Genomic DNA, 26123 nt, shown 5'->3' with positions numbered 1-26123 from the left:
ATCTTATTCATTTTTAGTATGCATGAGATGAATGCTTAATGCATGCGTGATGAAGATATCATCTAACATATAATTTCTTATGTGTTTGGTATAGTTAAAGAATTGTGAAATGCTAATCAATCTGGATTCTTAATTTATTTATTTATTCTCCCAAGGACACAATCATATGTGAGTGAGGAAGGAGATGCATTTGGGAGAGCAGTTACAGGTTTCCCTTCTAACTACACCACCCCAGGGGATGGAACTGTCTTGGTTGGATGCTCCACACCCTTGGGCTTAGTTGTGGATGGCCTCATGAAGCCTTTGTGTTATCCTCCCCAATCCCCATGATGGTTGTGGGAAGTGAAATATTTAGATTTCCTAGTTTATTCATCAAATTGCTACAAGCAATCATTGTGGAGGTAAGGAAGGGAATACAAGAGGGGGAAATTGATATGAGGTCCTCTTCTAAGTACACCACCTTATGGTGGATGGTGGGTGGCCTACCACATGCCAAGGGGGGCAATGTGTATCCCGCCCTTGGGCTTGGATGTGAAGGATACTAAAAGCACTATTGTGAATTCCCCACCAACCTCTACAATTGTTGAAGTTGGAATGGATTCAAAGAAGTCTTAATCATAGGAGGATGAATAAGGTGGCACGGATAGGGAGGGCAGGTACAAGCTTCCCCATTAAGTACACCACCTCATGAAGGATGGATGACGGAATGCCACATGGGGCCAAGTGGGATGGTATATCCGCTCTTGTGTATAGTGTGAGGATGGCTTTGAACACCCTATCATGTCTCCTCACCAAGCCCTGTTATGGTTGAACCCTAATAATGAATTATAGATACAATATGATTAAGATGGTTATAAATATATGTTCTTTAACCCTAGTAGAAATGATTGATTTTATGAATTGCATTTTCGATAATTGTCTAACATGATTTCAGGGTCTCAATCAGGATCTATCTTGCTTTAACATTCTTTGGGAAAAGCTATATCTCTAACTATATTATGTTCCTTGTTTTTATTGAACTTGTGAGTTTAGGGCAAATTACAGGGTAATCCCAAAAGGGGACATTACACTTTAATCAGCTTTGGAAATGATCGCCAAAATGATTGACTTGTCATAATTGAAACCCTAGCAGCCTGAAAGAATCCCCAACAATGGTATGTTTGATGAGTTAATTTATGCTTGCAAACCTGGTTGATTATATGACTGAAACTTTGAAGAGAAAGTGCAACCAGGGATTTGAATGAAGGTGAGAGCCAAAGACCCTAGGCACAATTGATGTAAATCAAGCTTCTTAGAAGTTAAAACCCTGTTGAAGAAAATAATCCTGATTGAAAATGAATGAAAATTGCAGAAAAATATTAAAGAACTGCTGGAGTCAGGCACCTCTGTCAAATTTGATTGAAAACTTTCAGTCACCTTTGCTGAACTTTGAATGAGAACCACTGTTATAGATCACTAAAGCTCAATGGAAACTGCTGTACTTTGAAAATGTGATTGAATTTTATCATAAAATGCTCTTTAAAAGCTGCTGCTGACATAATGATGACAACACTTGCTGATCAGCTGTTGCCAAATGGAAGGATGAAGGCAATGGGAAGAACAAAGAATAGAAGATAGAGGGTTATTTATAAATGAATTCAATCTATTATTAAGTCATCCATTTAGACCATTATGTTTTCTGCCTTTGTTTTTGATTAAAATTGAACTGCCTTTAACACTTATCGCAGCTAGTGACGAATGCCCTTTTACTTATGAAAAAGTCCCAACTATCTGGGGTAAAGGCATGGTCTTTTGTATAACTGCACAAATAAAAAAAAACAAAAAAACACAATTGGCCTCTTATTGAAGAATGCAATGGTCAATAGAGATAAATGCTTTTGTTTGAAGAGAAGTGTTCAACCATTGTCTGGCACTTGCCTATCGGTGTCATTGCAAATTTCAAATTTTAAAAACATGTTTCAATGTCTAGAGGCATGTGCCAATGTAAGAACTTGCAAATTTAAAGTTTGAAAAACACATTTCCATGTCTAGAGGTGCGTGCTCAGCTATAACATTTCAATTCTTGATCTTTGAAAGTGTTTCTCTGTAGTATGGTGCACACTCCAATCTGGTGTTGCACCTTATTTGTTAAACGTCAAACTGTTTCCTTCCTTCATTGGCACACATCAGTGTAAAGGCCTGCAACTTGACTGATAAATCATCTTGTATTCACTCTCTGTGGTGTAAGCCTCAGTATGATGTTGCAGAATTTTGAAACTTAAAACCAAAATTGAACTTTGAAAGTTAAACCAAAATTGAATTTTGAAACTTGAAACCAAAATTGGTTTTCCCTCTATATGACGTCCGCCTGTATTTAGCATTTGCAACTTTTGACGACTTTTAAACTTTTCTCCCGTCTATGGCATGTCTGTTCATTAATTGCCATGATTTTTGTTTTGAAAAATTGTTTTACTTGACAGTGGCATGTGCTCAATACCCTTATATACAAGGGCCTGTACCTTTTTCATGCCTTGACAAATCTTTGAAACGACTTTACAAGTTGACCCATTTCTTTGCCATAAGGAGTGTTTTTGAAAACCCTTTTCGTTGACCTTGCAAAGATACAAATGAAAGATGACAAAAACAGCATAGATGACCATGGTCAAGCTTTGAAAAATGGCTTGTGAATAGATGAAAAGACAAAGATTTAGCTTGTAGTTTGGCATGATATAAATTTTTTTGTATGGGGCAACAATTGTTCTCTGTCTGGGGATCAATTGTATACTTGGAGCATAGGAGATGTTAAAACAGCACAATTTTACTGTTACACAAAAAGATCAAACTGTTAATGAGTATGCCATTTTAGAGGTTCGAGATACTAGGGTTGGTCAAATGCAAGGATGGGTTCCCACCCACCACTCAATAGGATAACCTCAGCTACTTTGGGTTATAGTAGGCTTGTGCTTTATTAGTTGGGCATATAGTCAAGCTATTCCCAAATTACCTAAAAGAAGATCATCCTAAATCACCTATATGAACAAAAGGTCACATTATGAATGGGGAAGTACATCATGATATAATTAGCACAACTTAAAAGAGGAAACATGATACCATATAGCATAGAAATTGAAATGCTCTTTTATGAACATGACCAGAGGGAAAAAACGTTTTACACAACTGTTTACAGGTTAGGAAAGGTAGCGGTCTCTCCTTACAAGTTGAAAATTTAATCATGGTAGCATGCAGCCTTGCAAAATGTGTGAAAGATCGGTTGTGAAAGAAGGCTCAGGAAGACTTTGCAAACATAGGTGAAATTTGTCAGTGCTTTGTGATTTGAGATAGTTTTCCATCTCATTGAAATTTATCCACATTTCTTGGAGACACTCTATTTTTTTGAATGTATCTTGCAAAATCTTGTTGTTGTGATAGCTCGTTGTGAACAATGACAGTGTCATAAACTATTCCTTCATTATGCTCCTGATAACCCTCTTTTGTGATATTCACTCCTGGCACAAGTTCACTAGCAACTGTATGTTCATCCCATGGTTCTTCATTAATATACATGAGAGCTATTGATGACGAGGATGAGTCAAACCTCAAGAGAAAATCCATCGTGCCTTCTAATGATGGCCTGCTGAAGGATGAGTCCAATCTCAGGAGAAAATCCATTGGATCCTCTAATGATGGCCAACTCTCAAGATGTTGCAAGAAAATGTCAAGGTTTGGCAACAAATTCTCCATATCTACTTGTCATCCAGCATGTGAATTTGGAGCTAAATTATCTTCAAGAAGAAGATGTTCATCATCTAGCTGTGATCCTTCACTGACACAATGAAGAAAAATATCAACTTTTGGTAGCAAAGTTTTTATCTCTAATGAAGATGTCAATTGAGATTGAAGCTCCTCATCATCAGTGCTCACAGAATCAACCGAATTTGTTGCTTGAACCTTTTGAGAGAGGGAAATATCTTAGTCCTCTGGCTATGGAGTTGAAAAATATTAACTTGCATATGATTCCATTTTTTCAGCAGATATTTCCTGAGTAGCTCGAGTGGACTAACTTTCTCTGGTTTTGTCTTGTGCAGGTTCTTCAAAGTTGATCAAACAACTCTTTCAATGAAAAAAAGAAGCAATTTTGCACGATATGATTTTTTTTTTGTATGAGTACAACACACATTAACTTGGGGAGAACAACTCCAAAGCCTGTTTTGGATTTGCAAAGTTTTTTAATAAGCATTTTATATTTTGGGTTTAAATTGAGAAATCAAAACATGAAAAAATTAAAGGTCAAGAGTCTTGAAGTTGAAATTCTGGAGTAATAGAGAAAAGATGGTAAGCTGCGAAATATGCGAATTAAAGGGATCAAGAGAAAATTTATCTTGTAATAATTATGCATAGGCACAAATAATTCTACCCAAGAACAACAATGAGATGACAATAAATTCAGATGCAAAACAATAAGAATAATAACATTCCAATAACTCCTTTCAAGGTATGTAAAACACGGAAACGACTACATTTTATAGGCTTTATGATGCACAAGTGTCCTAGAGGAGAGGAGACTTGAGGATTGACTCCACTTTAAGAGTAGAGGTGTCAAGTGAACTCGCCTTGATGACCAAGTGAACTCATCTCGATGAGGGAGATGTGGCAGCTTACTATTGTCAATCAAGGAGTTGAATGAGGTAGAGGTGACATGTGCTCTCATCAATCAAGGAGATGACATGTGTTGTTATTTCCTAATTTACCCAAGTAAATAATATTAATTACCTAAGTAAACTTAACATAAGGTGCAATAAATACTTAAGTCCACGAACACACCCCTTAAGGGCTATTGAAGTAATAAAGAAATGGGCCCTAACATGACAAGTCATATTATGTATCTATGTACAATCTATAAGAACCCCAATGTACAAAGAGTGTAACCCCTTAGAAGTAGAAAGAGAAAATATGTAGGAAAAAACTCTAACCAAATTGAGTTATGAAAAGGAGGACAAGATTGCTCCACTAGAAGTGATAATTTTTTCGGAATCCATCCAAGACAAGGTCCACATGTGCCTCCAAAAAAAAGAGAGAGAAAGTTAATGCAAAATGTCGCATGAGGAATGCTGTAGTAAGTCTATTTGCGACACATGGTGCATCTTCCATTTGGAAGAAACAAACCTTGAGCTGTAAGATTGTTGAACTCCCACTCAGATGGTGGAATGTAGGAAGGAATTAGGATGTATGGTTTTGGAAGCTGCTCATGTGTCTCGATGCAATGTTGAATTGTGATTGTGTCATACAAAGATTTGAGAATAGTGACCATGAAATTGTGAGACTTGACTTGATGTGAATCAAGATGTTCCGAGATAAGAAAGAAAGAAAGAAAGATTCTTTTATAGTCCACGATGCCAGGCAGTCTGTATATGGGTCTACAGATGGCTTATGGCTATATGGGACTACCCTATACTCCTTGCGGGAGGCACCTAATTGTGCTACAAATGAGGCATACATACACCTTAGCCCCTTGTGGAATTTGAACTTGTGACCTCTCTTTTAAGAGCACAAGTTCTCCTTCAGTAGGTCTACTTAGGTTGTACATGATGTGGCAGACAAAGCAAGAACTAGAATAGGAGTTGTGATTTGATGCGAGTTGTCATCAAAGAGATGACATGTCCCAAATGTTATTGTCAAGATCCATTATGCAAAATTCTAAAAACAACTAATGTATGATAAGTAACATGATGTGGCAGACAAAGCAAGAACTAGAACAGGAGTTGTGATTTGATGCGAATTGTCATCAAAGAGATGACATGTCCCCAATGTTATCGTCAATATCCATTGTGCGAGATTCTAAAAACAACTAATGTATGATAAGTAGATATTTCGATGATCTTGTAGACAAGTGCAAATTTTCAAAAGAGAATTTGTAGTAGCATGTAGAGAAGCCAAGATCTTTGTCAATGTAGCAAGTGGAGGTGGTAGATAAGTTGCCAATGCTATAGGTGTGTGAGGAGGAGAAGCAATAGGAGAGGTCTTTGTTTTATAAAGATGATTGAGCCTTTCCCTATAAGCAAGTTCCTCTTTGGTATCATCATAATACAGAGGATTCTCAAAATCATCAAGGGAGAGAAGTATGTCCATAGCAAGACTATTTGGGAATGGAGGTTCATTGGGATCTTCATACATCTCCCAAAGTGTGGTCCAAAGAGAGCAAAGGCACTCAATGTGTGATAGAGGTCACAATGTGTGGTCACCAACACCAAGATTGATAAATCCTAGGACACAACCCTTCTTAGTTTCCTACATAGATTTTTGCCAGTGAGTACATAGTTAAAGAATTAGCCCATATAAATGTGACGAGATGAATCCATTGGCTGTGCTTCAAGATGTCATATCGCCAAGACTTATAGTTTCCTTCTTCCGAGGTAATGATTGGGGAATGATTTGTTATATCAATTAATGACTTAAATTGGTTACCCTCTTGACAGATTTGAAACTTATTCTAAGTTTCATGTTTACAAAATGCCTATGTAAGCTTCCCCAAGACTAGAACATGTAATGCCACTTAATAAGTTGAGTGCATGTGCATTAACAACCCCCCCAACCCCCAAATTGCTCAATTTTGACATGTGACACTATAACTTAGTGCGATTACAATACTTCTATTTTTTCAGGTTTTCATAGAGTTAAAGAGAAGGACAAAGGGCTGAAAGTACGTCTCCAAAATAGATTGAGAGGAAATTAATAAAACTATTGTGAAGTACATGGAAAACATGCACTTTCCAAAAAAGGACCCAAAAATGAGTTTGTGCAAGTTATGGCCTTTGTAATGTCCCCTTTTGTAAAATGCCCTAGTTTGCCTTAGATTACGACTCTCAGCCAATAAGGGGGTGTTAGAGGGGGAGTACCTTTATCTCCGTAAAAGGGAAAACCAATTGATTATATGGTTACTTAATTAAGTAAAGGAACCCCAATCATAGCAAGCTAGGATGGGTAACTTGATAGGGTGTCTTTACAACCGTTCCCCCTCCATCAAGCTACTTTCTCCCACTCACATGATTCCATCCATCACCATGGTAGAGAGGATAAGGATTTACCCCAATAGGGTGCCCTCTAACCCTCCTAAGCCCAAAGGCAGAGCACCTTCGCCCCCCTTTGGCCTCATGTGGACCCTGCCATACACATGAGGTGGCGTGCTTAGGGGTGACCACAACACTGTGCTCCCTATTTGAGATCCCTCTCTTCTCTTACCATGACTGAGAACATTCAGAACATATGAAGGTTCCAATACTATTCAGACATTCTACATATAACAAATAAACTGTAGAAAAATCATTAGTCAGATACGATATATAATCAATTATAACAGCTGTGCATTGTAATCATTAGTATGCAGAGATATATGTATATCGATACAGCATTTACCATGTTATGCACAGGAGACTCATACCAAACTGCAATATTCAGTTGAACTGAGTGTTTATGGAATACCAAGTCTGATGCGATGCCTCCTTGGAGTGATAAGATTGTTGTGTAAGTATCTTCTCCTTCACTGGTGAAGAGTCATGTCTGCTTGTTCATAAAGTTATAACCCTCCTCTCAAAAGGCATCTCTATATCTTGTGTATCCCATCCTTTCATAACCATTGGGCCCCTTGGTGAAATCACAGTTAATTGGTGATTGGTTAATATATCAATTTGGGTACACCGATCGATGGATAAACCAGTTAGACATTAGTTAACATGTTTATAGGATATTAATATCTTTTATGCAAGATCGCTGCCCTTGTTGTCATCTCATGGGGGTCTCATGGAGAACTTCCCTTAGTAAATCTGTTCCTCATAAGTGGCATCAACCAGTTCATTCATTTCTTCCTGCTGTTGGTCCGAATGGGGTTTCTTATAGAAAATTGTGATGTCTTGTGTCCAAGACAACTTTCTCCGAAGGGTGCGAGTATAGATATCTTGCAGTCTATATTAATAATACTACTAAATTCTGCATAAGAACATTACCAGGCTTCATATTTTAAGGATACATATTAAGCACATCCCCATGCATACCACCAAGAACAAGGGTGTTACTGCCTGTAACTTAATAACAGTTCTGATGTGATCTCATCGATGGTGATGTCACTAATTGCTTTTGATTCCGTTCCTTTATATCTCTCAATTTCAGGGAGAGGTCACACCTCTTCATCATATATGCCCTTTGGCAAGAGACACACCCTTTCACCATTAGCACCCTTTGAAAGAGTGCAACTCTTCATTATTTCTGCCCTTTGAAAGGGGCACGACCTTTCACAATCAGATCTGCACTTCTTATTTAAATGAGATCTGCACGTCTGATTCCCAAATCATCCCCCCCTTCAAATGAGTTCTCTTCTCCCTTTTTTACCTCATATTTGGAAGATTCGCAACTTCTCATTTCATGCCTTCTGACCATTTATTAACTTAATTAAATTTTAATTATATTTTTTTATATTTTCATTTTCATTTTATTTTTATTCTTTTGAATTTTAATTTTGTTATTAATATTTACCATTAGATTCTATTTCAAAGTGGGGACATTACAGCCTTCCAAAGGTATCTAAACAAGAATTGTGTAGCAAAAAGTATGAGAAAAACTTTTTTTTTTGAAAAATATGGCATCATGAGTGAAATCTACTTACATTATTGCAAAGAGCATGAAATGTTGCACCATTTCGAAAAATTTGCTTGCAAAAAGGCTTTTTAATGACCAAGAAGAAGGCCTCTTGAAGTTTGCCTCTTAAAGTGAAAATTGCATTGGAGGGGGGCAGGGCTTGCTTTTGGTGGTAGGTGAGTGGCTTGTAGGTGGTAGACTAGTGGTGGTGGAATGGTAGTAGGTGGGGGTTAGATGGTGGCATCTTGATTGAATGCTGTTGGGGTGTTGGGATGGTGGTGATGTGTTTGGAGCAGGGAAATTAGTGGTGGCAGTTTGTTGCATGCCCTAGGTTGGTAGATGACTCAGAAGTTGCTGAAATATACCTTGCTGCCAGTGGTAGTAGAAAGGATAGAGGGAGGGGGTTGTATAGCCCCCTACGCACTTTTTATGACCATTAACTGTTTTTGCCATCTAGTCATAAGAAACACAAAAAATTCTTCATAAATACTCTTATTATCCTGTGGTGGCATTTGTTTCCTCTTTAGACATTGAAATAGCCAGTTTTAAACTTCGACTAGTTAACAAATCTTGATTATGAGTAAGATATTGAAAAGCGAGATTCACAAATACATTGATTATTAAATATGTCCTTTAAGTTGATAGCATATTTATTTACAAAATCTAACACTAAATTTATTCAATAGCTAGAGCTCCTGAACTAGCTCTAGTTTTATGAGAAATTATTGCAGCTTTTTGAGATATTTACTATGGTTTCTAATTGATGTTTGGAACTATTATTATGAAGCTGCTTTGATTATATTTGTTGGAGAAATGAGCCACACCCAGACCATGTAAGGAATGATCACAAAGTGGGCTAGTAGCTCAGTGATAGAGCACCCCAGCATGCAAATGGTAGGTCCTAGGTTCAAGTCCTAGCTAGTCCATGGAAAGTTCAATATTAGATATCCTATGAAACATGTGGAAGATAACCATTGCCTATACATATATTCTAGTGGTTCTCTATCCACTTTGCCTGCTACCGGATTAGAAATGCTTGCCCTTGTTTCTTTACGAGGTCACTTGTAGGCATAGATCCTCTTGTGCTGTTCCAAGATCTACCAAATTGATATCTTCGTTCTTTCAACCTGTCACAAACGTTGGAGGCATTAAGTGCCTTTTAGATGCTAGTGATTCATTTACAAATGAAGATGAAATAATGATACGTTGTTCATCCTTTCAATCTCTCAGTCATAATGCATTATCACAAATAAGTGCTATTTTTCGAAAACTAAATTTTTTGTTACATAGTTTTTATGTTCTTTTTTCCTGTGGAGTTTTAGGAGCATGTCATGTGACCTCCTTTACAATCTAACTTAGGTGATCTGGTGTCTATCTTGGTGATATTCATTTTTGTATGTACAACTGCTTCCTATTTCAAGATAATAGTGCTACTTGTAGATCAGGGTTTATGCACTCTGATTGGTATATTATTATTCATTTGTCAAGGTTGATATCTGATTTCCACAAGGCCTTTCCAGGTTTTTCTTTCAAAGAATTTTTTTGATGCTGCCGAGCCTTGCAAGAAGTTAGAGATCTACATCTTGGCTAAACTGTTTCATGGTATCCTTGGCTGACCTCTTTTTTTCTATAGTGCTTCACATTTGTTGTTGATGCAAGTTGCAACTGCAATGGATTCATTAATATTTAATTTTTTGGGTTTTTATCAAGTTTCTTTCTCGTAATTGGCTGATGTATTCATTCTACCTGTAATATCTTATTTAAAACAGGAGAAAAGAGCTAATACCATAAAATAAAAATGTAATTGCATCAATCTATCAGTTTTCCAATGTGCAGTTGCACATCTAAGATTAAAAATCCAAAAACAATAGAAGTCCATAACTGGATACTATACGCTAAGTCCATCCAATCCATAAACGTTTTACTGACACTGCATAAAGTATCAAACTTTTTATTATAAAACTACTAAAAGTATTAAACATCTTACAAGAAGGATCAATCTTAGCCAGCATATTAATAACAGGAAAATGAATATTACAACAATGATAATCACAAACATACCCCCTCCATAACCAGCTAGATAATAATTTGTACATAAGAGAGACAATAAGAACTAAAAGATAGCTTTAAGGGAGCTGCAGGTGCAATACTTTTGTCAGTAACACTACAAAAAAACCATAGGATGATGGTGTGGTTCAAGGAGCAAGCTATGGACTGTTCACATAGACTAAGTTCTCTATCTGTGTGTTTTAATAATTTTCCCAGCCTGTAAACTCCTCACTAGTTTATAAAATCAACGAGAGAGTAAGACTATTGTTAACCCATATTGGTTAGAGCCCTGAACGAATTTTTAAAGGGTGTTGAAAGCTTTCTTGCTTCCTGCTTTCCTTCACATTAATGTTATGCAGAGCAATCAAAATTTCAAAATTTTCTCGCTGAAAGCTTCGTAGGTTTCTTCTCTTTTTGTTGTTGTTAAAGACAAGTTTCATGGTCTTGATGTAACAGCCATGCCAAAGCGCGATAATTGGCAGCTGATTTCTAATCAGATTATTAATATTGCTTCGGCAAAGCAGCAAAACTTTAGCAACCTGGTTCAGGTTGGAGAATCCTTTGGAAAATTGTCAAAATCCTTGCGATATAGGGTGAGGACGAAATTTTAATCCAGTGGCTGCTTGATCCTGGGAAGTTCTTTATAGATTTTAATATCAGAAATAGGAGCAGTGTGATGTTTGTACTTGCCTTTTTCCTGTTTGTTGTCAAAATTGATTGCCGTGCATATTAACAAACTTCAATTTTTGTATTTCCAGGAGCAAGCCATGGACTATTCACATAGACCAATTTCTCTATCAGTGTGTTTTAATAATTTTCCCAGCCTGTAAACTCCTCACTAGTTTATAAAATCAACGAGAGAGTAAGACTATTGTTAACCCCATATTGGTTAGAGCCCTGAACAAATTTATTAAGGGTGTTGGAAGCTTTCTTGCTTCCTTCTCTCCTTCACATTAATGTTATGCAGAGCAATTAAAATTTCAAAATTTTCCTGCTGAAAGCTTCTAAGTTTTCTCTTTCTTTTGTTGTTAAAGACAAATTTCAGGGTCTTGATGTAACAGCCATGCCAAAGCACGATAATTGGCAGCTGGTTTCTAATCAGATTATTAATATTGCTTCTACAAAGCAGCAAAACTTTAGCAACTTGGCTCAGGCTGGAGAATCCTTTAGAAAATTGTCAAAATCCTTGTGATATAGGGTGAGGACTGTTGGCAACAACAATGAAGAAAAACTAAGAAGGGGGGGGGGTGGGTGAATTAGTTTTCACTGGATCAACAAACTTAATCACAAGTACAGATCAGATAAACTGCAGCAATAACAAAGATAAGCAAATTGATAGCACAACACACAACACCAAGATTTTGACGTGGAAAACCCAGTTAAGAGAAAAACCACAGTGGGAACTTACCCACAATAAGATGATACTCTGTAGTAGTATGTGTAAATATTACAATGGGGAATGCACATGCATTCAGGCACACTGCTTAGAGCTCACTGCTTAAAAGATAATGACCCGAAAGGCTACAATCCTCAGGGAGGTCTCACTGACTTACAATAAGATTTAGACTACAATCCGGAAGAAATGAACTGCAATAATAACATCTTGCAAATGCTTGATGATAGTTTTAGTTAAGCACAATTGTCTGCCTTGCAACACCAATCTCTGCTCAATCACAATGTCGAAGGATGAATCACTTGTTCGCACATACACCACTCTCTGATAATGCAAACACAACCTTGATACCAAAATTACATGACAATACCACCTATTTATACAATTCATCAACCTTGACAACAAGGTCGGCTAAACCCTCAACTTACAATTACAAAATTACATCACACGATACAAAGATCGACCATCAGACCAATATAATGATATACATGACATAACATGGGCCTAATTCAAATCGCTGAACACGCAACACCATCGAAAATCACGCCAAGATCAACTGTAACACGCTACACCACCAAGAAAACTGCATAACACGAAGAACATCACCGGTTCAGCAAAATCACCAACAACTCGCACAATGATCAATGCGGACCATCAAGACAGATAGGACACAATTAGGAAACACCGACAAGCACTTTAGAATCATCAGAAACAACTGCACCAACACCACTTATCAAATCTTCATTTGTTAACGTCTAAAACTCAAGAACATTCAAACATCAACAACTGTCACGAAGAAAGATAACTTGCGGAGCACCAAATCACGAACCATCTGAAATGAAGATACACAAGACCATCCCAAATAGTCTCCCAAAGACTCAGCTCAAGATCCGATCACACCAGAATATACCAGAGGAAATATTGATTTTGCAAAGCACTGATCAGAAAAACAAACTGCAAAACCGGATCATATGATATGATCAATTAATCTTCCCAGATCACCAAAACCAATATAGAAGAATATAGTGATACTAAAAATACTCCATACACCAAACCATGATCCCAATAAACCAAACTGCAATCACTGGAGCAGGAATATGTTGACATCAATGACAACAACATATCCTAGCAGCAACAATGTCCAACAAGGACAAAACCTTAATCTAGTGGCTGTTTGATCCTGGGAAGTTCTTTATAGATTTTAGGATTAGAAATAAGAGCAGTGTAATGTTCGTACTTGCCTTTTTCCTGCTTGTTGTCAAAATTGATTGCCATGTGTATTAACAAACTTAAATTTGTGGTTTTCGTGGCCAGTTTGCAATGTTGTCATGTCTTACTCTTTGTTCTTCAACAAACAACTTTTGTTGGATGATGGAGGTTGTAGCTGTTTGATAGGAAATAATGGTGAGGTTCAAAGGTTATCAATGGCATCAATAGAGAAGGAAAAGTATGAAAATGCCTAAGTTTGGAACTCTTTTTTTGCTAGCATTTGGCTGGCAAATATAGTTGAGGTGCATGCACAATAGGGTTCAATCAATTGCAAGTTCTACCTAAGATCTTTAATTTGGCTTAAGTGGCAAATATCTTAGCTCGGCTCAAGGGTTTTGTTTTGGCATAACTGGGTGTATTCTTTTCCCAGTTTAAGTGTTGGAAAGCTCCGTCCATAAAAAGAAGGGTCGTATCTTAAGAACTCCACTTTGGCTTAGGTGCATATTGGCAATTGTTTGGCTAGAAGTTTTGCATGGCACAAGTTAATTTTTCTACCTAAACACTTTGGACATGGTTGAGTCGTTTAAATATTCTGCCTTTGTTCATGTGATCAAAAACTTTTGCATATTAGAGCATGACATAATATTTATGGCCATGTTTTAAACATATGGTTGAAGTTGGTGTGATGCATGCCTATAGTTGTTAACCCACTCAACATCTCAGAAAACACATTTTTGACATGGTTTAACAGCCATAGAAGCAGTAGTCTACAAAAAATCCTGATTATACCCAATTAATCTTGAATCCTGGAGCCAATTGATTTATTCCCCGAAAAAATCCCGATTCACAAAACCCTAGAAAAACTCGTGAAATTACTGAATTGCTTAGAAACAGGGTTGATCCGAGACAGAATCAGAGTCAATGTGGAATCAACGTTGAAAAGTTTGTCGTTTTGTCCATTTTTCAGGGGGTTCAACATTCCCCACACTTCACTTCTTCAAACCCACGAGCTCAATGGCCCAACAGGGATTTGAACCTTGGTAGCTGCCTCACTAATGGAGTGTTTCTACCACAACACTAAACGTTTGAAGACATATATATATATATATATATATAGATATGATTTATAATTTATAATTGATTTAGTTAATTTTTGCTCAAACAAAGACATACAATTCATTACGTGAGCAATATATCCAAAGTGCTCGACGAAATAAATTTGAATGACAACAAACAAGCTTACATAGTTGTAATAAAAGAGCCTCCAGCACACAATCTTTAAAACTTGTCTCTACCTAAAATAGTAGTTGCAAGCTAGGTATTGCCAACTAGTGGCTTGCTAATCTTTTACTTCAGCTAAACAAATGCGTTTTGTTGAATTCTACCCCATATAAAAGACTTACCAATTGCCATCAGGGAATATAAAGCATTGCACTTGTGGAATATGATTTGATAAGCATTCTCAAATATTAAACTACCCCTAGAAAACTCCTTGCTTCAATCACAATGAAAGTCTTGGATCACTTCAAAATGGCTTCCACTTTTAATGAATTCCTAACGATAGCTGGATCTCTGTCTGATAAATTTTGATCTTAGCTACTTCATAGACTTAGCTAATCTTTGACCTCAGACTTAGACAACTATTTGGTGTATTTGGTGACTGCCCTTTTAAAAAGTTAAATGAATATTTGCCTATGTAATCAGCAATATAAATATAAACAACAAAAATCTATTTTCTACAATTAATGGGTTAAACTCTATTATATTTACTCCCTATATCTCTATGCTATGGAAATGGCCTTACATTTTTTAAAAAGTAGTTTGTGTCTATTTTTCTACAATATTTTACGATTTTTTAAAATTCAATTTTTTACCCATTTTAAAAAAGAATCTTATACTTTTGGTTTGTTGATTTTTTCGCCAAACAATTTTTTTTGCTATGATATAAAGCATTGCAATTGTGGAATATGATTTGATAAGCTTTCTAAAATATTGAATTAACCCTACAAAACTCCGACGCCGTCTATGGGGGGGATTATTTGTTGACTTATAATTACACTATGGGGCGGGTGCAAATAATCCTCCCCATAGCTAGAACCCAAAACTCTGCCTCAATCACAATGAAATTCTTGGATCACTTCAAAATGGCTTCCACTTTTACTATTTGTCTGTCAACTTTTGATCTCAGTTACTTCATAGAGTTAGTTAATATTTGATTTTTAGACTTGGACAACTATTTGGTGTATTTGTTGGCTGTAATTGAATATTTTCCTATGTAATCAGCAATATGAATATAAACAACAAAAAATTATTTTCTACAATTCATGGGTTAAACTCTATTATATTTGCTCTTTATATCTCTATGCTATGGAAATGCCGTTAAGTTATTTAAAAAAATAGTGTCTCTTTTTCTAGAAGTTTTTGTCTTTTATAAATCCGATTTTTTCCTGATTTTTTGTCAATTTTCTCAAAAAATCTTATACTTTTGGTTTGTTGATTTTTTCCCAAACTATTTTTGGTACTATGGTCACTTTAACCTTCTAAAACCTCAACCCAATGTGAATATAAACAAAAAAAAAAAATATTCTACAATTCATGGGTTAAACTCTATTTTATTTGCTCTTTATTCTATGCTATGTAAATGCCCTTAAGTTAATTAAAAAAATAGAGTTTGTCTCTTTTTCTAGAAGTTTTTGTCTTTTTTAAATCCGATTTTTTCCTGATTTTTTGTCAGTTTTTTCAAAAAATCTTATACTTTTGGTTTGCCGCTTTTTTTTCCAAACGATTTTTGCTACTATGGTCACCCTTCTAAAACCTCAACCCAATGTGTAAAAGTTGGCCAAAGCGACTAAGAATTCCACCTATGTTTTGTCACTCAATGTATTTCTTCTAGAGGTGTGCCATCATGATAAGTTGGTCATAACATAATAAAATTCTGCCTAAATTCAGGTGTTGAGGGAAATCACATAAGAGGCATGCAAAGTATACATCAATCAGCCCAATTCATAACAAAAGTTGGCACCATATGTCCTAGTATTAGAATATTTAATTATATTTTACTTAGTTATATTTAATTATTTTATTAATGGTCATTCAGTTTTTTGCTTTTTAGTTCATTAAGTGAAACTATTGCTTCTTTAATGAGAAAGCATAGTTTTCTTTTTAGATTTTAGCTCTTAGCTTTTATTTAGCACTTTAAGTGTTTTAGCTTCATGTTGAAGCTTTAGATTAACGGTTCGTTTTTTTAGAACATCGTCTTGTAATTCCTTTATATAATACGCTTGTATATTCGTTATTAATTCATTGAAGATCACTGAATTTTTCATGCCCTTCTACATGGAAATAATTTTCCAGAAATTTTTCAAGGGATTTTTTAATGAAAAAATCTGATTGCTGATTCAATTTCTCAAGCTAGGGTTTTACCCTTTTTTTCAAAAACGAAATTTTATTGTAGGGTTCGTGGGTTTGATTTTCAGTGATTGGTTTGAGAGTTTTTGCTAAGGTAATCTAGTTTTGCGTCTGTGTTTAGGGAACGATTTGAAGATTTTTCGGCGGATTATCTCTACGTGCGAAGGTTTATTTCCGCAATTTTTCTTGAGCGAATACGCCGTTATTTTTGTGGATTTTTTCAGCGTTTTTTGTGTCTTTGCGTTGGGTTTGTGTGGCAACTTGTGTTTTTTTTTGCGTGATTTATTGTGTTTTTCTTGTGTCGATTTTTCAAACATAGGGTTTTCGGATTTTTGTGTGTGATATTATTTCTGACCTGTGGCACGCGATATTGATTTGGTGTGCGTTTTATTTTTTGGACTAGTGTTAGGAAGTTTTTTGCGTGCTTGGGTATTTTCGTGGCGGTGGGTAAACTTCTGCAGTTGCGACGTGCTTTTTTTCACACGAATTTTGTGACTCTAGATTATTTTTTCTATTTTTTTTTTTCAGAAAAATTTCAGGTTTTAGATTTTTAGAAAATTTCATATTTCTGGGTTATTAGCAAAATGTTTTGTGCATTTAGAAATTTTTTCAAGGTGTTTCAGAATTTTTGAATCTTGGGTTCTGTGCCAAGATTTTTGCCTCAGGAGTTGCACCAATTTTTTTTGTGACCTAGGGTTTGCAGGATTTTTTTTGAGTTTTCAGCAATTTGTGCATTGGGATTTGTGCCTTGAATTTCATGCCAAGGTTTTTTTGCATCTTGATATTTGTGCTAGCTGTTTTATTATGTTTTTTAATCAGATTCTTTTGTCTCATTTTCGTGCCTTAACAAAGTTGACCTCGTTCAACCTCGGTTTCTGCGATGGCATTTTTGACCAACATCATGTTGGAACACAGTCAGAAGTTCAACGGCCGCAACTACAACACCTGGAAATAGCACATGTTAACAGTATTTGAATATCATTGCCTTGATCAAATTGTTTTGGGCAAGGCTACTCGTCCTACAGCGTCAGGTTTAAACTAGGATAAATTTGGTGAGCACAATTGAGAGGCTGTCATGCTCATCAAATTATTAGTCATAGATGATCAACTCCCTCAGGTGCCTTTAGGTAAAACAACTAAAGAGATCTGGGATCTCTTGAAGGATCTTCATGAAACGCCTCGACAAGAGCCGAGCTTTCTTTCTGAAGAATATGCTGTTTTCTATCATGATGGATGAAAAGACATCTATCTAGGCACATCTTACGAAGATCAAGGACATTCATGACCAGTTACGAGCTATTGGCTACACCATGGTGGAAGTGGATATGGTAGTGATCACGTTGAAAAGCCTCCCCTGATCCTACGAGCATTTCATTGACACGCTCAATATCTCTTCTACTAGTGTTGATCTAAAGTTTTGTGATCTCTGCAACAAGCTCTGTAGCAAGATAGATGGAAGCAACAGTTTGGTAGTAATAGTCTCAGTGCGGAACAAGCGTTTACTGTCAAGGACAAAGGCAAAGGCGAGTCCACTTAGCAAAAAGGACAATGCAACTCTGAGGAGGGGTTCATGAAGAACTTTGCATGTTACTATTGTGGTGGACTTGGGCATATCTAGAAATTCTGCAAAAAGAGGTTGGCTGATCAGAAGTCCAACTAGGGAGGGTCTTAGGAGCAGGTGCAGGTGCAGGCTCATGTTGCAGAGCGTTCTGAAGAGGAGTCAGCCTTCTATGCTTTTTGATTTTGTCATTGGATGGGTTTTCTGATTTTTCTCCACAAAAATCAGGGAGTGATTTTTACCGCGTGATGTTTGGTGTTTTGCCACGTGATGTCTGATGTTTTACAGCATGACGTCTGGTGTTTTGCCATGTGATGTCTGGTATTTTGCCACGTGATATCTGGTGTTTCATTGGGTGATGTTTGGGGTTTTGTCGAGAGATATTTCAGGGTTTTGTTCAATTTTTTTTCCTCAAAAATCGTTTCAGGGTTTTTGTTCTTGTTTAGGGTTTTTACCATTTTTTTCCACAAAAAATGATGATTTGTAACTTCGGTTTTGGAGGGTTTGTCGAATTTTCCTCAAAATCGTGGTTTCAGGTTTCATTTTGTTTACCCAACATCAGGCTGGATGGATTTTGGTAATCTTGGTCATTAACACTTTGTAGATCCAGGGAGGGTCTTTGTCACAGCAGAGTGTTTTTTCCGTTTGTGATCAAAAGACTTGCAATGTCTTCTGTAGGGTAGTTAGTAGATAGAATGACCACTAAGGGAAACTATTAATTATATTTTAGTCAATTATATTTAATTATTTTATTAATGGTCATTTAGCTTTTTGCTTTTTAGTTCGTTAAGTGAAACTATTACTTGTTTTATAAGAACGCATATGCTTTTTAGATTTTAGCTTTTAGCTTTATTTAGCGCTTTAAGTGTTTTAGGTTCATGTTGAAGCTTTAGATTAATGATTCGTTCTTTTTAGAACACCATCTTGTAATTCCTTTATGTACGCTTGTATATTCGTTATTAATTCATTGAAGATCACTCAATTATTTTCTCACCTAGTTGGTTGTTAAATTTTTTTTACAAGTTTTAAAGTGAGTAGAGTTGACCCAACACTTAGATGCAAACGTTTTAACCATTAGAACTCAAAATGTTTGTTCTTTGGTCCTCACAATAGAAGCAAAATATTTTTTGTTGTTGTTGGTGTGTTAGCGATTGCTATTGCCATTGTGAAGGAACCATGAAAAACAATAGTATTGAAGGAGGCTTCTTTCATCATTTCTAACAATTCAAACACCAGAGGACTGCACAAGGGAAAATTTCTTCTACAATGGAGCTACATGAGCATGTAATTGAAACTAAATTGATGTTGTCAAATGGTTAAGGCCAACTGATATGCTTCCTCCATTGCTTGGATATTCAATATTCCCAATTCTTCTTGAATTGATCCTCTCAAACTATTGGTGTACCTTGCTGCTCTCTTTGCTACATCATGGCATCTTGATTGGATTGTCAACTTCTAGTATTCCTTTTATGGTATTTCATCGTTATATCCTTTTGCCTCAAGTTGTGCAAAATTAACAATTATAGATAGTCATTTACAAGAATGAACTCAGATTCGAAGTGGAAATGTTGGAATTAGCCTGAGGGTTGCAGCCCTTTGAGGAATTCCTGAATATTGTGAAGCCCAATGGAAGGATAATTTATAGAGTTGTTAGAAGGAGCTTGCATGCAAATGGTTGCTCAAATCAAAGAGAACTAATCAATTTCCAAAAAATGTATCATAATTATTTCAAAGATGAGGTTGGCTCGAGGATTACTATGTTGAATAGGGTGATAGGGAAACTTCAAGCTCAAACATTCAAGAGTTCGATGTTCTATATTATTATTCTATTTGTGAAGAGAAGAGATACATTAATTTGAGAAATCTAGTCAGCAATAGTATTCATGCCCAGTTGGTAAATTTCAGCAATAGTATTCATGCCCAGTTGGTAAATTTTTCTTAGACCAAATCCTTTCATATGGCATCCTACTTGGTAAGGCTTTCACAAGGTTGGATAAAGTTCATTCAAGAGGCTCCTTGTAATTGGAATACAAGAAGAGATTGAAGTAGTTTAAAAGGGTCAATGATGTCTTCTTAATATTGATAGTCAAATATCTATCAAATAAGAACCATGTTTTCATTTTATAGCATACTAGGATGACAATCTTGTAATGGGCAGATTGGTTAATCCAATTTCCTACTTTCACCTTTATTAGGATTTGTGGCTCTGATTTATATCAAGACAAGCTACCTTGGTATATGAGTGGTCAAGTTATCTTGATGGAGTATTACAAATATCTTAAAATTTCTCATGAATTTTGTAGGAAGCGAAACAATTTTGGAGCAAGTTTTCTTATACGAACTGGACCATATAATGTGCCAATGCCCTAGATGCTAAAATAATAGATGCAAAACTTTCCAATTTTAGTCTTGAGTTCCACCTTAAAAGGTGTTTTAATTTAAATGATATTATGATTGGGAGACTTGGAGTGAATTATTCTAAGTGCTTGAAATTGAAGATTCCTAAGCTAATTGTCCTAATGACTATGAAGTTAGAAGAAGGAAACATTGTTGTAGAGATCTTTCACCTAAAAATCGGAAGCCTTGGTCACTAGACAATCAGGCAATTAGAGATGACTTTTTTGTAGACTAGATGAACAAAGTCATAATGGATGGAACAAAAGGATTTCTTGAAAGAAAGCTCGTAGAGCAAGTAGTGATTATATCGAGAGGGAAGATGTCAAGAATTTTGGATTAGTGTGTTCTCTTGAGAAGAGAGTAGTTCCTAGTCCATAAGTGCAAACCATTGGTAAGGAAAATGTAGGTACTTGTGAAAGAATTGATGATGCTAACACAAAGCTTCTAGCTTCTAGTGTTGTATGTGAGATTCCAAGGCCTAACAAATTGAAATTAGTCATGAAGAAGCTGAATTTCTATTTTTCAGATTAGCCATTTGTGGTTACTTTCCACTTTAATCATTTCCTATTTTTGGGTGGATGAGGAACACCTATATCTACGCTGTTTTATTCTTTCATTGTTTCAATAGATGAGGAGTGCCTATGTTTAGGCTGTTCTATTCTTTCGTTGCTTTATTTTTTTGTGGCTTTTAGCGGTTGCTTTAAATATTTTTAATTTTTTGGGGATAATTAATTATTATTTTTTGATCGGTGAACGCTTTTTTTGATTGGAGCTATGAACTAGTGAGGCCACAAATGGGGGACCTCATCCCTGCCATTAACACAACAACATCAACCAAGACCCGCGAGCGCCCAATAGGGGCACAGATGTCGAGAGCGCCTAACACCTGTCAAGTAGCATTAATGCTGCTATGGCTCACAATCAGCCCAGAGGGATTTGAACCTTGGTGGCACCATTAACAATGCCACAACTTAACCATCACATTGTGGGATCAACCTTGGGGATAATTAATTATTATTTTCAAATCCCTAAAATCATATTCAATGTAACCTATAAATCTGGGAAAGATATTCTTAATGGTAGTTGAAGTGAATCTTATGCTGCAATTTTTTTTTGTGTATTTGATTCGAGTAATAATGTGTGTTTGTGTAGGACTTTATGAAGTGGATTAATGTTGAGCTTCTAAGGGTTCATCTTTCTTGAATCTTGCATTTTGGTTTGTTATAAGAATTAATTTCAACTAAAGTCATCTTTTGTGTATGTGGGTCTATTAGTATTTGTTTTCAGCTAGTTAGGAAGCATTCATGATTTAGTTTACTTTGTTTAAGTTGTAAGCTTTTATCATAAAAGACCTTGTTTGTGAGAGAAGAACCGTTCAAGTATTGTGTTCAACCTCTGAAAATAAAAAAAGATAGGTCAAATTATGCTTTTAGTTACTTCCTTTATGCAATACACCATGGACTTGTAGAATGCATAGAACTGTGAATCTTGTTCATAGAATAGGGTTTAGAAGTAGTGTTCAGTTTTTGATAAGTTTTATCTTGCAACTAAGGCTAGTCTTGTTGCCTTCTGTTGAAGTATCTGCATTTTTATGGATAAAGTTTATACTATATCATGGAGGAAAGTGGGTCTTTTTGATTGTCTTACATGGTTTGAATCAACCATCTACAGGTGACATTCTTCTCTATTTATTCTTGAGCTCATTGATGTTTTTTTACGCTCAATTAAATAATGGGTGATTGCAACAACAACGTTAACAACAATGGAGCTCCAACCTCTCCTTTGCCATGGGTAAATAATATTGGTCCATTGGCATTCAAAGTTCACCATGATTTCCCTTAGGTCTTGTTGATGTGTATTTAATGCACATGCGAACACAGAATAAAATACCAAGGTATCTTATCCTTTCTTGAACAAAGTTTCCCCGAATGCTGAAGATTTCGTCGAAGGATCAATCGAGGCAACTCCAAGGTTCTTATATGTAGGTTCTCTATGTGTGGATAAGCTCTTGCGGTATGATGTGATTTTTGCTGGAATCACAAGGGGACTTACATTTGATGACTCGAGCGCCTGATTTACTTTGGATATCACTGGAACGCGGGTCTTTACTCATACTTGATTAAAGAATGTAGGAGCAATGGATGACCTTTGATGAAACTCTAACTAAGTCTTACTTTGACATGCTATGATCATCTCCACAAGGCTAGTGCGATCTTCTAAGGGTAGCTTTATGATGTTCAGATCACCGCTACAAGCATAGACACCATCAAGTTGATGCATATCAATGAAGAAGCGATAACTGGAGTTAAGCTTAATTGAATGATTCCAGTCGACTACACCAGGCAAGTTTGCAATCAACAAACCGCTAGTAGTATGGATATACAAATTTCTTCCATTCATCTAATAACATGAAATTAAATTTGAGAAGGATAGAGACCATGCAAATTGTAGAATTGACACATAGAATTCACCATTGCTTCAATGAAGTTTACATGTCTTTTGCAACAATGTCTTGGCAACAATCTTTGCCTTGTCTTTCTACTCTACTCTAAAATGCTATCTACTATTGAGCTACTAATTATTGACTATCTTTCTTTTGCTAACTCCTAACTACTCTCTGACTATTAACCTTTACAAATGAGGAGCCAAGGCTTTTTATAGAGAGCCCTTTACAGATTGATGACTCTGATTGACTTAGAATCAATGGCTAGGATTAAAGGATAGAAACCCTAATTAGGGTTTGTTATAACAAACTTCCTTAGCCAATGAGGAAATTACATTCTAGGAGTGAGAACCAATAGGAAGCAGGGGTAGGTACACCGAAGTTTGTGCCGTCCCCGATAAGTCAGGTACATTGAATCTGGACATGCTGAGGTGGACGAATCCAACTGGAGGAAAAATGATTGGGATGCCACCTTGTCTGATGTCTGTCTTGGTTGATCTCTTTTCTGTCTTTTGATGCGATGAATGATGTACTTCCTTGACTCCCATATGCTTGATGAGGCTTCCTCATTGTCAAGTGTTCTTTCTCTGGTAGCATACCTCGCCTTGAAGTGTCATTCTTCTTTGTCATCATGTGGTTTCTTCATGTGGTAGAATGAGGTCTTGAGGCTAGCTTGCAACTCCTCGAACACTTGAAGTCTTCCAACGCTTCAATACACCTTGAGTCCTCCTTTATGCATCTAGAACGTCCTTGATGGTGATCGGCTTAGAATAGGTCGTCCTTGTCCTGGCCTGATTTTCTTCCACCTGCAAAACAAACCAAAAGATGATTAAGTACACATGATATAATTATCCCACATAGCATTTTCTACCTTAAATCATCAACAAAAAGGCATTAGAATGAAATTCGCTCAAGATCCTCCCCAGGGACAGGCCCTATAAGAATTTCGCTCTGGACCCTTTGGAAGTGTTAGGAGCGAAATTTGCATTTTAGCTCAAATTTCATCATCTCCTTGCCTTGAACTTCTCTTGACCTTTGAATCGCTTTCTCCTGAAGACACCATTGATTTGACCCCCAAAAAGACCAAAAAAGAGGATTTCGCTTTGGCCCTTGGCCAAGGACAGGACCTATAAGTAATTTTTCTCCGGACCCTTTGGGTGGGTCAGGAGCGAAATTTGCATTTTAGGACAAAATCTTCACATTTTGTGACCACAACTTGCTCAAATGCATGTCTAAGGATGCCTTTAATCTCAATCAAAACTAGGTTTGATGCAAAATTGGAGCAAAATACAGGTTTTAAGAATTTCGCTCTGGACCCTTTGGAAAGGTTTGGAGCGAAATTCACATTCTAGGACAAATTCTAACATTTCTCTACTCCAAAATGCCTCCCAAGACAAGCACATGCTAGCCTTCTCTCCACCAAGGCCTGGGAATCCATATCTTAATCTCAACCATGGGCAAACTAGGTGATTTTGGGAATTTCGCTCTGGACCCTTTGGAAGGGTCATGAGCGAAATTCTTGATTTGCTTGTTTTCCTTCACCTAGATCTATCCTTCTCACTTTCTATACCTGGACTCTCATTTTTGGATCCTTCCCCTATGAAGACGACACTTTGTTTGACCTCAAAATGGCATGAAAGGAGAATTTCGCTAAAAACCATGGCCAGGGACAAGACCTATTTAGGATTTCGCTCTAGACCCTTTGGAAGGGTCAGGAGCAAAATCCTAGCTCTAGCCTAAAACCTTCATTTTTGGTGGCCACAATCCATTCAAGGGCATGCCTAGGGGTATCTCTAAACTTATTTCACCTTGATCAAGGTTTGTCTTGACACAAAATATGGAAGAAAGAATAGGTTTTAGGAATTTCGCTCTGGACCCTTTGGAAGGGTCAGGAGCGAAATTCATGTTCTTGAGCTCGTTTCTTCACTTTTTCAACTTCAATCCACCTCAAAAGGCAAGGACACATCACTCCACTCCTATCCACGCCATAAAAACTAAGGATTGGACTTTCTCCAAGGGGAAAATAGGTGTTCTCAAGAATTTCGCTCTTGATCCTTTGGAAGGGTCAGGAGCGAAATTCTAGTTTTAGCTCAATTCCTTCACATTTGGTAATCACAAGCAACTCAAAGCCATGCTTAAGGACATCTTCAATCTTAATTCACCCTGATCCACACTTGGCTTGACACAAAATTTGGAAGAAAAAGGTAGATTTTGGGAATTTCGCTCTGGACCCTTTGGAAGGGTCAGGAGCGAAATTCTAGTTTTAGGCTAAAATCCTTCACTTCTTCACATTCCATCACTTCAAAAGGAAAAGACATGTTAATCCATTTCCAAATACGCCCAAGGAACAAGGTTGGTAGTCTAAGCAAGGAAGAAAATAGTGTTTATGGGGATTTTCGCTCTGGACCCTTTGGAAGGGTCAGGAGCGAAATTCTCATTCTAGGACAAAATCGTCACTTTTCAATGCTTTCATTCTCTTCCTAAGGCAAGAACATGTCAAAACCTTCCCAACAAGCCTTAGAAACTAAGATCTTGGTCTAATCAAGGAAGAAATGGGTGTCTTCTAAGAATTTCGCTCTGGACCCTTTGGAAGGGTCAAGAGCAAAATTCATAAATTAGCTTGATTTCACACTCCATTGCCTCAATTTGCCTTCAAGTTTGATCAAACTCACCTCTCCTTACCACCATCAAGTCCATTTGCCATCCACTTAGCTCAAAATCTTCACTTTTCAATGCCTTAGGCAAAATAGAGGGTCAAATGAGGATTTCACTCTGGACCCTTTGGAAGGGTCAGAAGCAAAATTCTCATTCAAGGTTGATTTTCACCATTTCATCGCCTCAAACCTCCTTCAAAGGCAAATATGCATCAACATCACTTCAAACCATGCCTTAGAAATCCAAAATTTGGCCATAACAAGGAAGAAAATGAGTTTTATGTGAATTTCACTCTGGACCCTTTGGAAGGGTTGGGAGGGAAATTCTCTTTTCAAGCTAATTTATCACTTCCTTTCTCCTTCTCATGCTTTGGACATAACTTCTCAAGCCTCCTTCAATCATCATCA

The 26123-nt window shown here is 36.7% G+C and overlaps 1 protein-coding gene across 4 annotated transcripts in view; it reads left to right on the top strand.

Moving 5' to 3' along the window:
- LOC131072104 (uncharacterized) overlaps nt 1-26123 on the top strand; it is a 125209-nt gene that overhangs the window by 16630 nt on the left and 82456 nt on the right. For 3 of the 4 annotated variants that reach the window (XR_009359339.1, XM_059213790.1, XM_059213789.1), the window contains exon 2: nt 10125-10206. The exons of the other annotated variant lie outside the window; for it this stretch is intronic. The gene's annotated coding sequence lies outside the window, so the exon portion shown is untranslated. The remainder of the gene's footprint in view (nt 1-10124; nt 10207-26123) is intronic. 4 annotated transcript variants of the gene reach the window in all.

Source organism: Cryptomeria japonica, chromosome 11 (assembly GCF_030272615.1).
Source record: "Cryptomeria japonica chromosome 11, Sugi_1.0, whole genome shotgun sequence".
Classification (NCBI taxonomy): Eukaryota; Viridiplantae; Streptophyta; class Pinopsida; order Cupressales; family Cupressaceae; genus Cryptomeria; species Cryptomeria japonica.
This window is presented reverse-complemented; position numbering and strand designations above follow the sequence as displayed.